An 11,982-nucleotide genomic window follows, 5' to 3' on the forward strand; every position below is an offset into this window, starting at 1 on the left:
ACAAGATGTATCTAAGGGAGAAGTTCTTCACATTCAAGATGGATTTTGCTAGGCCTCTTTTAGATAATTTGGATGAGTTCAAGAGGATAGTCTCAGAGTTCAAGAGCCTTGGTGAGAAAATTGGCGATGGAAATAAAGCTTTTGTGTTATTAAACTCTCTACCCAAAGCCTATAAAGAGGTGAAGAATGCCTTGAAATATGACAAAGAATCAGTTACCAGTGATGCCATCATTTCAGCATTAAGAACTAGAGAGTAGAGCTTCAGTCAGTCAAGAAGGAGCAGCCTAGTGCAAAGGGGCTGTTTGTATGGGGAAGAACAAGCAGAACTAGTCTAAGGGGAATAAAAACCAGTCAGGTGAATAGCACAAACCTAAGACCAAGCTAAGATGCAACTATTGCAAGAAGAAAAGTCACTTGGTGAGAGATTGCTACAGCCTGAAAAGGAAAACCCAAGAAAAAGAGAAGGATCAGAAGGGAAAACAACCAGAAGCTTCAGTGGTTGAAGGTTCCTAATTTTATTTTGATGCCTTAGCCTCCACTTGAAACCAAACCAACCAAATCAATCCTCTTGGGAAGCATGTCTGGGTACTTGACTCCGATTGTACCTATCATATGATACCTTTCAGACCTTGGTTTCATACTTACAAGGAAGTAGATGAAGAATTTGTGTACATGGGAAACAATAAAGTCTGCAAGATTAAAGAGGTTGGTTCAGTATCCTTGAAGCTAAAGGATGGATCAATCAAACTTCTAAAAAATGTGAGACATGTACCTTTGCTCAAGAGAAACTTGATATCTCTGGGCATGTTGGACTCCATTGGGTGCAAATGCAGAGGCACTACTACAAAATCTACATTACTTGACACTTGTAGTTTTTAATTACTTGACGTTTCATTGGAAAAAAAACGTCAAGTAGTGTGATTTTGGACAAGAAAATGTCAAGTAAAAGGGTTAAAAAAGTGGAGATTGATGGAATATTTCAGATATTATCACGCAAACCTTGACACGTTTTTCGTGTCAAGTAATATAAGGTCTTATTTAACACGTTTCACATGTCAAGTATAAGAAGCTCTTACTTGACATTTTTTTCGTGTCAAGAAAAATATAAAAAAAATTTCCTAATAATATTTTTTCGAATAAAATATCTAATTTTTCAAACTCTAGCCGTTCGTGTCTTCCCATTGTGTGGTTCGTCTTCTCTCTCTCGTCCCCTAGCCACTCTTTGCTTTAATCGTCTAACCACTCCGTCTTCTCCCATGATGCCGTCTTCGATCGTCTGCAGCACCCTAGCCACTTGTGTCTTCTCCCTCTCCTCTCGTCCCCTAGCCAAATCGTTTTTTTATCGCACTGTGATGTTCGAAGCATCCTTGGTTTTTCGATCTTCGATCGTTTCTTCATATTGTTCAAATCGTGTTGATTTTTTCAATCTTCGCTATAACAACCCAGATTTTTATTATTAATGTAATTTCAGTCATTTTTATTATTTGAGGGCATTTTTTGGAATTTTTGGACTTAAGTGTAATTGCGAAAATTTAATTATTAACGTCGAAAATTATTTGATTTGGAAATTAATGGTGGGAATTAATTTCATTTTGAGAAGGAAAGAAATTTAACAGAATAAAGTGGAAATGGAAAGAATAAAATAAAATAAATAATATTATTTTATTTTATTTTCCTTTTATATTTTCTTTCCTTTTTCTTTGTTTTTTCCCTCTTCCCTTCACTTCTTCTTCTAGCCGTCGACACCCCCTCCCTCAAAAATTTTCCTCCTCTCCGTCAAGCCCTAAGCAGCCTCCAGCTGTCTGTCTGCATCGGATCTGAAGATTCGATGTCGCGCCACTCTCGATCGATGCCTCAGACAGCCACGCGTCCATCCAAAGCAGTATGCCGCTTTTCGTCTGCGATCCAAAGCCACCAGCGTTGTTAGCCCGCGCCGCGCCAAATCCAGAGTTCACCAGTCTCGACTTCAGCACCAACCACTCCCTCACCCAGTCAAGCCGCTTGTTTAAATCTTCTCCACCACTCGAGCTAGCCGCATCCATCCAAGCGTCGCCTTGCAGCCACTGTCGTTCACTGTTCGTTCGTCCCTCGGCCGTGTCTCTGTTATTTGCTGAGTGTTTGGTAAGGTTTCACATTTCGGATGGATTTCGTGGAGTAAATTGTTGTTCCTTTGACTTCGTTTCGGTTTGTTTCTTACCCGCTGCAGTTAAGGTTAAATTGAAGTTTTGAGAAAATTCTGAGGCGTTGTCGAGCTTCATGGAAGGGAAAATTTCGGCAAGTGTTGGTAAGTTTTGGGTAAGATCGATTGTGTTTTGAAGGTTCTTGTTTCCCTATTAAATTTTGGATTTCCTTTTGGGTTGATACCTATTATATTTGGAATTTAGATCCAAGATTGGAGTAGTTTGGAGTGCGCAACATGCTGTTCAGCGGGTTCGGGTTCGTTTCCAACAAGAAATTTGGTAACATTTGTGGTTCTTGAGGTTGATCTTCAGACACCCACTGATGATTGGATTAAGTAATGACTTGACTATTGTATTTCAAAGGTTTAAGGTCGCTATCCATCAGAACTAGATGTTGTGTTTATTTGTGGAATTTAGTGGAGATTTTGGTGCCAAAGCTTAGAATTGACCGTTGATCAAGCCACACTTTAGGTAAATTATTTTTTGGGTTGATTATATGAATTGATGGGTGGAATCGGGCCTTAGTGTGAATTAAATGTTGGGATTATGTTGAAGGTTTAATTTGAGTTTCATTATCGAGTAGTTACTTTGAGGGAAATATTTGGACTTGTGATTTGAGATAAGTAATCTTACTACTGGAACTACCCACGGGCTAGGCGCTAGATATATGCTAGCATGATAAATGAATATTATGACAGAACGATAGTATGATAGACGGATAGTATAGTATAACTGATGTATGTTCTTGTGTTAGGATCTGAAAGATTTATTTGTGCACGTAGATACTTGCATGCTAGCATGAGATGATACTTGATTCCATGAGGTTGTATTTGATATGAGGATATTGAGGCATAAATGTATGTTGTAGAGCCATGATGTTGAGGTGTATATGTATGTTATAGAACCATGTTGTGATACTTGTGATGTTGAGACTTTGATAGTGTCCTTATTGATTAATTAGATGACCACTAGATGTTGTGTTTCCTTTGGGATTCGCCAGAGGTTGTGTTTCCTTCAGGATTCACCAGAGGTTGTGTCTCCTTCGAGATTCACCAGGTGTTGTGTTCCTTCGGGATTCACCAGGGGTTTTGTTTCCTTTGGGATTCACTAGAGATTGTGTTTCCTTTGGGATTCACCATAGATTGTGTTTCCTTCGGGATTCACCAGAGGTTGTGTTTCCTTCGGGATTATCCAGAGGTTGTGTTTCCTTTGGGATTCACCATAGGTTGTGGGTTCTACGGGACTTACTAGAGGTAATGGGCATACTTAACTACAGTAGGATAGAAATCAATTTTTCATGTATGTATGTGTCCCATGAGGACTAGAGAAGTTTATATGTTTCCACCAGTGGTAGGCATCTAGAGGATATAGATGCCTAGCCTGACCCTAGTAGTGTGGTTACTAATTGAGTATTTTATACTCATCCTTTCTCATGTTGTTGTTTCAGGTAAAGGTAGAGGTGCACCGGCGATTGATAAGCGGAATTCGTGATCGAGCCACTGGGACTAGTTTTATGCTTCCGCTCATGATATTTAGATTTCTTTTCATGTTTTTTTTAACTTTCAATTTAATGTTTGAAACTTACTATTAAGATTTGTGTTCATACCTGTTTATAATCATTTAAGGTTTATGGGCACCCTATTGTTTGTTTTTAATATCTGAATTTAATGAAGGCCTTTTGAGTTCAACTCATTTATTTAGCATTTATTTCACTATAAAAAGGGTGTCGTTTTATGTTTCATGCATGCATGTGTTTAGTAACGACCTAATTTGAGTCCTAGGGGGTTAGGTCATTACATTCGCCGTGTTGTTCAAATCGTTTCTTTGTTGCCTTCTCCCTCTTGATTTTCCGATTTTCTGATCTTCCTCTTGGTTTTTCGGTGAATATAGTGAGTCAGTAACCATACTGTTCGAAGCGTTCTGTGGCTGTTCTGTTCCAAGTGGAGCGTCGGTCCACCGTCGGCTTCCTCATTTCTGTCGTTGTTCTCCGGCTCGTTTGCGGCGATCCCACCTTTTCCTCTTGAAATCGAACGTCTAAATCTTCGCTCCACCGCTCGTCTTCCATCCTTCTAACCTCCGGTTTTATCCTTCGTCTGGTAAGCCTTATTTCATTTTGATTGCATCTGCAATTTATTTCATGTTCCCTGTTTCAAGTTTATCTGTTCATTTTTATAATTATTACCGTTCTTTGATTACATATTATACATAATGAATCAGAGTCTTCATTCATAAAAACTTAAATAAAAAAACAAACTGAAAATTTTTCTTATCAACAAAAACAGAAGAATTCAAACACACGCGTCCAAGAAGTATCTTATTGTTTTCTCACATGTTTGGTCGTTATATTGAAAACAATGTATAAAGAAAAGTGTCCTTCAACCATAAATTAGCACATCATTTAGAATTTGAAAGCATTTGATCCCATTTGAAATCATCGGTCTCTACTTTAGCATAATACAAAGTGGTTGTAGTTGCTCTTTACACCATTTAAATTTTAAGATTTTGAATTTAGTAAACCATCTATTCATTACAGTATTAGCACACATTTGAAGTTTTTGAGAGTTCAAGTTCTTAAGTTCTCTATAAATATCAATTCCATACAAATTTTATAAGTTGTATGAGTTATCTAATTTGAAATATTGTAATATTTTTTTGAACCGAGGAATCTTCTTTTAGCATTGTCAGTAGATGGAATAAATCCACATAGTGATATGAGCTCTAAGTATAGTTGTTGGCCAGTTGTGATGGTCATTTATAATCTTCCTCCATGGTTGTGTATGAAAAGAAAGTTTATGATGTTATCAATATTGATTTCATGTCAAAACAACCCTGGGATGACATTGGGATATACTTAGAGCCATTGATTGATGATTTAAAACTTCAGTGGGAAAGTAGTGTACAATGTTATGATGCTTTTCAAGAGGAACTATTCAACTTAAGAACAGTTCTATTGTGAACGATCAATGAGTTTCCAACATATGGAAACCTTAGTGGATGTAGTATCAAAGGTTATAATGCATGTCCAATTTGTATAGATAACACAACTTCATTAAGACTGAAACATGGGAATAAAATGGCATGCCTTGGCCATCGAAAATTTCTAACATAAAATCATCATTTTCGAAATCAAAAGAAATCATTTGATTGTTAGAGAGAACTTGAAAGTATTCCAGAACTGTTGTCTGAGGAGTTTGTATTTGAAAAAAACTAAATATCTTGATTTTCAAAAAGAAAAAAAAAAGAACAAAAGAAATATCACAAAAAGAAGTACCAAAGGTTGTGGGAATAGGATGTCTGCTTTTTTCGAACTCCCTTATTGGAAACATCTCCATGTTAGACTTTGCTTAGATGTGATGCATATCGAGAAAAATGTTTGCATGAATATCATAGGTACACTTTTTGATATTCCAGGAAAAACAAAAGACGGATTGAATGCTAGACGTGATTTAGCTTATTTAAAAATTTCGACCAGAGCTTACACCTATTAATGGGGATAAAAAAATCTTCCTTCCCCCTACTTTTTATACTCTTACTAGAGAAGAAAAATCTCATGATTTAAAATTTGAAGATGATATCAGAAATGAAGGTTCCTGAGGGTTGCTCCTCCAATGTTAGAAATCTTGTGTCAGTGGAAGATTTAAAATTCAATGGTCTAAAATCTAAAGATTGTCATGTGCTCTTACAACAATTGCTCCCCATTGTCATCAGATATGTGCTACCAAAACATGTTCGATATGCGATAACTCGTCTGTATATTTTTTTTTTCAATTCTATATGTAATAAGGCCCTAGATGTTATACAATTAGAGAAGCTGCAAGAAAACATTGTGATTACATTATGTTTATTAGAGAAGTATTTTTCTCCCCCATTCTTCACAATAATGGTGCATCTCCAGTACACATTGTTAGAGAAGTCGAACTTTATGGGCCTATATATTTGCGATGGATGTATCCCTTTGAAATGTTCATGAAAGTGATTAAAAACTCTGTGAGGAATAGGCATCATCCAGAAAGTTGTATTGCTGAAAGTTATATATTAGAAGAAGCTGTTGAATTTTGTTTAGATTTTTTATGTAGAGTAGATCCTATTGGACTTGGGTGTCAAAAGTTAAGAGACAATTCAGGCAATTCCGAAATTGGTAGACCATTGTCAAGTGGAGTTTCTTACATACCTGAACGAGATCTCTTATATCGAGCTCATTGATATGTCTTGGAGAATATAATTGATGTGCAACCATATATAGAGTAAATTATTGTGACTTAGATCCATTTATTTCATTAAATACATGAATTTGAAAATAATTATATTTGAACATTTTTCTTTTTCTTCATAAGGAAACATATGATGACATTAGAATTACAACTCTCAAGTAGATAAAAAACCAGAAATGAATTCAAGATGAACATAATCGAAATTTCATATCTTGGTTACGAGAAAAGGTAAAACATTAAATATACTATTTAAGATAACTTTTTGTCACTTATATTTTAATTAAGTAATCTTTTGGCTCCCAGGTTGGAAATGAACTTGAAATGGGAGATGTAGAGGTATCAAATAACTTGAGATGGATTACCCATGGTCTCCATCCAATTGTGACTACATACAATAGCTATGTTATTAATGGATGTCACTATCACATAAAGTCATATGACAAAAATAAAAGTGTACAAAATAGTGGGGTTAGTTTAATTGCAAAAACAATGCAAATATCTAGCTCAAAAGATAAAAATCCTATAATTGGAGACATGTTGTTTTATGGGGTGATACAAGAGATTTTGGAACTAAATTTGTAACGACCCGACCCCTTAGGACTTAAGTTAGGCCGTTACTAAAATACATGTATGCATGGAACTCAAAACGACACTCCTTTATGATGAAAGAAATGATAATAGATAAGGGGAGTTCAAAAGTCCTTTATTAAATGCAAATATTAAAAACAATAATAGGGTACCCATAAATCATAAAGGTTAATAAATACATATGAAAAACAATTCTTATTAATTAGTTTCAAACATCAAAACTAAACATTAAGAGAAACATGAAAAGAACTCTAAATCTCATGACACGGAAGCGTAAAAAACTAGTCCCAGTTGCTCGATCACAAATTTCGCTTGTCCATCGCCGGTGCATCTCTACCCTTACTTGAAACAACAACATGAGAAAGAATGAGTATAAAATACTCAGTAAGTAACCTCATTACTAGGATCAGGCTAGGCATCTAAGTCCTCCAGATACCCACCTCTGGCATATATATACATGAAACAAGAAGGAGACTAAGTCCTATCCTATTGTAGTTAAGTTTGCCCACTACCTCTGGTGAATCCCGAAGGAGACACAAACTGGTGAATCCCGAAGGAAACACAAACTGGTGAATCCCAAAGGACACACAAACTGGTGAATCCGAAGGGCACACAAACTAGTGAATCCCAAAGGAAACACAAACTAGTGAATCCCAAAGGAAACAGAAACTAGTGAATCCCGAAGGAAGCACAAACTGGTGAATCCTGAAGGAAACACAAACTGGTTCAGATCATACTATCAATTTATCATGCTAACATTCTGCCATAACATACATTTATCATGCTAGCATACATCTAAAGCTTAGCCCATGGGCAGTTTCAGTAGTAAGATTACTTACCTTAATCGAAAATCCACAGATAAAATCAAACAACCAAACGATGACAGCGGTTTGAAGTAACGGCCCTAACATACGAATACAACCGTTAAATTTCAATCCCACAATAATTGCGAAACCTCATATTCAAATCCAAAATACCCAAAAGCTTACCCTAAGAAACTTGATCAACAACCACTCTCAAGATCTCGACTCCAAAATATCCTTCTAACAGATTCTAATTCCAACGAACGTCGACTTAGAACCTTCAAAACATGAATTAAATGATTATTTAATCCAATAATCAATGGGGGTCAAAATCCTTCAAGAAATCCATCTCACAACATTGACCTTACCTAAATCGAAGATCTGCTCGAAACCAAGAGTCAGCGGCGGAAACTGGCAAAGGGAGTGGACAGAGGAGGGTATGGGGGAGGTTGCACAGCGAGGTCTGTGGTGATCAAAGAGGAGAATCGGCAGCGAGTGCGAACGATTGGAGTTTGGGCAGTGTGGGAGGCGGCAGCGGAAGGTTAAAAAACGAGGGTGGGGGGTTTCTTTTGCGAGAGGAAGGAGGAGAAAAGGTTTGATTTTAAAAAGAATAATAATAATGATAATAATAATAATAATAATAATAATTTAAAAAGGGAATAGGTATAATTATATTTAATTCTTTTCCTTATTCCACTTTATACTATTAAATTTCTTTCCATTTCAAAAGAAAATTAATTCCTGCCATTAATTTTCAAATTGAATAATTTCACGCGAATAATTAAATTCCCGCACTTATACTTAAAGTCCAAAATTCCAAAAAATGCCCTCCAACTAATAACAATTATTGAAATTCAAAATAATAAAGTTATTGAAATTACATTATAAAAATGTGTGGGGTGTTACATTCTTCCCTCCTCAAAGAACTTTCGTTCTCGAAAGTTCATTCTTGAAAAAGCTCCGGGTATTGGGCCTTCATCTCATCCTCTCGCTCCTAGGTAGCCTTCTTGAACTGGTGATTCTACCACATGACTTTCACAAAAGTAATTTCCCGGCGGCGCAATGTTTTTACCTCTTTGGTGAGGATCTCTATAGGCTTCTCCTCGTAGCTCAAGTTTTCATTCAACTGTAAGGGTTCGTAGTCAACTACATGGGACGGGTCTGTGACATACTTCCTTAGCATCGAAACATGGAAGACAGTATGAACTGAAGACAGTGCTGGGGGCAATGCCAAACGGTAAGCTATGGGGCCAACTAATTCTAGGACCTCGAACGGTCCAATGAATCTTGAACTCAACTTTCCTTTCCTGCCAAACCTCAGAATACCTTTCATAGGTACCACTTTTAAGAACACTTTCACACCAGTCTCAAATTCCAGGTCCTTACGTCTTACATCGAAATAGCTCTTCTGTATGCTCTGAGCTGTTTGGATACGAGCTCTGATCTTCTGTATTGCCTCATTCGTGGTCTGCACCAATTCAAGTCCTAACAATTTTCTCTCTCCTACTTCATCCCAACACACATGGGGATCTGCAAATCTTCCCATATAGGGCCTCAAAAGGTGACATCCCAATAGTGGACTGGTAGCAGTTATTATAAGCAAACTCCATTAAGTACAAATGAGCATCCCAGTTTCGTGAAAACTCTATGGCACAGGCACGCAATATATCTTCCAATATCTAATTCAATCTATCTGTCTGCCCATCAGTCTGAGGGTGGAAAGTTGTACTGAAGTCTAACTGGGTCCCCAAAACTACCTGAAAACGAGGGTTTCTGTCCGACACGATGGCATGGGCACCCCATGCAATCTTACCACCTCTTTCATGTATATCTGTGCCCACTTATTCACTGAAAAGGTGGGCTTCCCAGGTATGAAATGTGCTAACTTTGTAAGTCTGTCTACCACGACCCATATCATAGCGAAACCTTTGACGGTCCGAGGAAACCCCATGATGAAGTCTATAGACACATGCTCCCACTTTCATTCCGGTATAAATGGCTGTAACAAGCCTACTGGCTTTTGCCTCGGGTCTTTCACCTGCTCGCACACCAAGCACTTACTGATGAACTTTGCAACCTCTATTTTCATATCATTCCACCAGTAGTAACGTTTCAGGTCCCGATACATCTTGGTGCTTCCGGGGTGAATCGAAAATAAAGAACTATGAGCCTCTAACAACAACTCATCTTTAATATCACTAACTACTGGCACGCACAAACGCCCTTGATAAAGGAGGCCACCTTCCGCTGAAAATGAGAATTCGCCATCCTGGCCTGACTCTACCCTACAAATTCTCTCTTCTAGATAAGGGTCGTCTCACTATGCATCAATAATCTTCTTCCTTAGACTCGGTCGCACCGACAACTATGCTAACTGTGTTGTGACCTTTCCTACAACCACTGCAATCTCTGCCTTCTTCAGTCCCCTGCACAAGTGAGTCTGTCTGGTAATGAGGGCTGCTGAATGGGCTACCTTTCTGCTTAGAGCATCTGCCACTACATTTTCTTTTCCAGGGTGGTACAAAATTTCACAGTCATAATCCTTCACCAGCTCCAACCACCTTCTTTGCCTCATATTTAACTCTTTCTAAGTGAAAAAGTACTTTAAACTCTTGTGTTCGGTAAAGATCTGTATCTCCTCTCCATATAAGTAATGTCTCTAGATTTTGAGGGCAAAAACCACTGCTGCTAACTTCAAGTCATGCGTGGGATAATTCTGTTCATGCTTCTTTAGCTGACGTGAAACGTAAGCAACTTCTACCCAGCTGCATCAATACGCATCCCCAACCCCTTTTTAGACGCATCACTGTAAATGACAAAACCACCTGATCCATCCGGTACTATAAGATTTGGGGCTGAAACCAGCCTCTATTTGAGGTACTGGAAACTGTCTTCATAAGCCTCAATCCAAACAAATGTTACACCCTTCCGGGTTAACTGAGTTAATGGGGCGGGTATGCGAGAGAAGTTCTTTACAAATCATCTATAGTAGCCTACTAACCACAAGAAACTATGCACCTCACTGACTGTGGTTGGACGAGCCCAACTCGTAAATGCCTCAACCTTTGCAGGATCCATAGAGACACCTTCCTTCGATACTACATACCCTAGGAAGGACACCTGCTTCAACCAAAATTCACATTTAGAAAACTTAGCATATAGCTTATTGGCCCACAACGTCTCCAAAACTTTCCGCAAATGCTTCTCAAGCTCGACCTCTATCTTGGAATAAATCAAGATGTCATCAATGAAAACAATCATGAAGGTGTTGAGGAAATCCTTGAACACCCTATTCATCAAATCCATGAACACTGTTGGTGCATTCGTTAGACCGAACGACATCACTATGAACTCATAATGTCCATACCTCGAACGAAAAGTTATCTTGTGTATGCCACTATCCTTTATTCTCAGCTGGTGGTATCCTGACCAGAGATCAATCTTAGAGAATACCATAGCTCCCTGTAACTGGTCAAACAAATCATCGATCCTGGGAAGGCAATACTTGTTCTTGACGGTCACCTTGTTCAGCTCTCTGCAATCAATGCACAGACGTAATGATCCATCCTTCTTTTTCACAAACAAAACAAGTGCACCCTATGGTGATCAGCTAGGGCGTATGAAACCCTTGTCCAACAACTCTTGCAATTAGATCTTCAAATCCTTCAACTCTGCTGGGGCCATCCTGTATGGAGCCTTCGAAATAGGGGTTGTGCCACGCTTCAACTCAATGGCAAAATGTATCTCTCGCTGCGGGGGCAGTCTGGGAAGATTCTCTGGAAAAACGTTTGGAAAATCCCTCAGTACTGGCTCCAAAGTCAAGGTGACTTCAGTCTCTCTAGTGTCCACAACACTGGCCATAAAGCCCAAGGTCCTTGGTCGAATAGTCTACTGCCTTCAATGCGGAAATCACTTTGGGGTAGGACTACGGTCCCAACCCTTTAAACTTAAAAATTGGCTTCCTGTAGGAGGGTTTAAAGATGACCTTCTTACGGAGCAATCTATACTGGCATGAATTAACAGCTAACCAATCTATATCCAATATCACATCAAAAATCGTGCATATTAAAATTATCGAGGTTACATCAAGGTTACTCAGACGATGGACAGAGGAGGGTATGGGGGAGGTTGCCACAACGAGGTCTTGTGGTGGCCGAAGGGGGAGAATCGGCAGTGTGCGTGAACGATTGGAGTTTTTGG

General features: G+C 38.3%; 1 long non-coding RNA gene across 13 annotated transcripts in view; it reads left to right on the forward strand.

Moving 5' to 3' along the window:
* The first annotated feature begins 1,689 nt into the window (after positions 1-1,689).
* LOC120087987 overlaps positions 1,690-11,982 on the forward strand; it is a 14,358-nt gene continuing 4,065 nt past the window's right edge. For 4 of the 13 annotated variants that reach the window (XR_005484766.1, XR_005484768.1, XR_005484765.1 and 1 more), the window contains exons 1-5: positions 1,690-2,121; positions 2,207-2,284; positions 2,385-2,459; positions 2,544-2,651; positions 3,628-4,276. This is a non-coding gene — a long non-coding RNA (uncharacterized LOC120087987). Of the gene's footprint in view, positions 2,122-2,206; positions 2,285-2,384; positions 2,460-2,543; positions 2,652-3,627; positions 4,278-5,591; positions 6,047-6,243; positions 6,424-6,694; positions 6,713-11,982 lie in introns of those variants that run through there. The other 9 variants (XR_005484771.1, XR_005484767.1, XR_005484775.1 and 6 more) reach the window with 8 other exon arrangements.

Source organism: Benincasa hispida, chromosome 10 (genome assembly GCF_009727055.1).
Source record: "Benincasa hispida cultivar B227 chromosome 10, ASM972705v1, whole genome shotgun sequence".
Classification (NCBI taxonomy): Eukaryota; Viridiplantae; Streptophyta; class Magnoliopsida; order Cucurbitales; family Cucurbitaceae; genus Benincasa; species Benincasa hispida.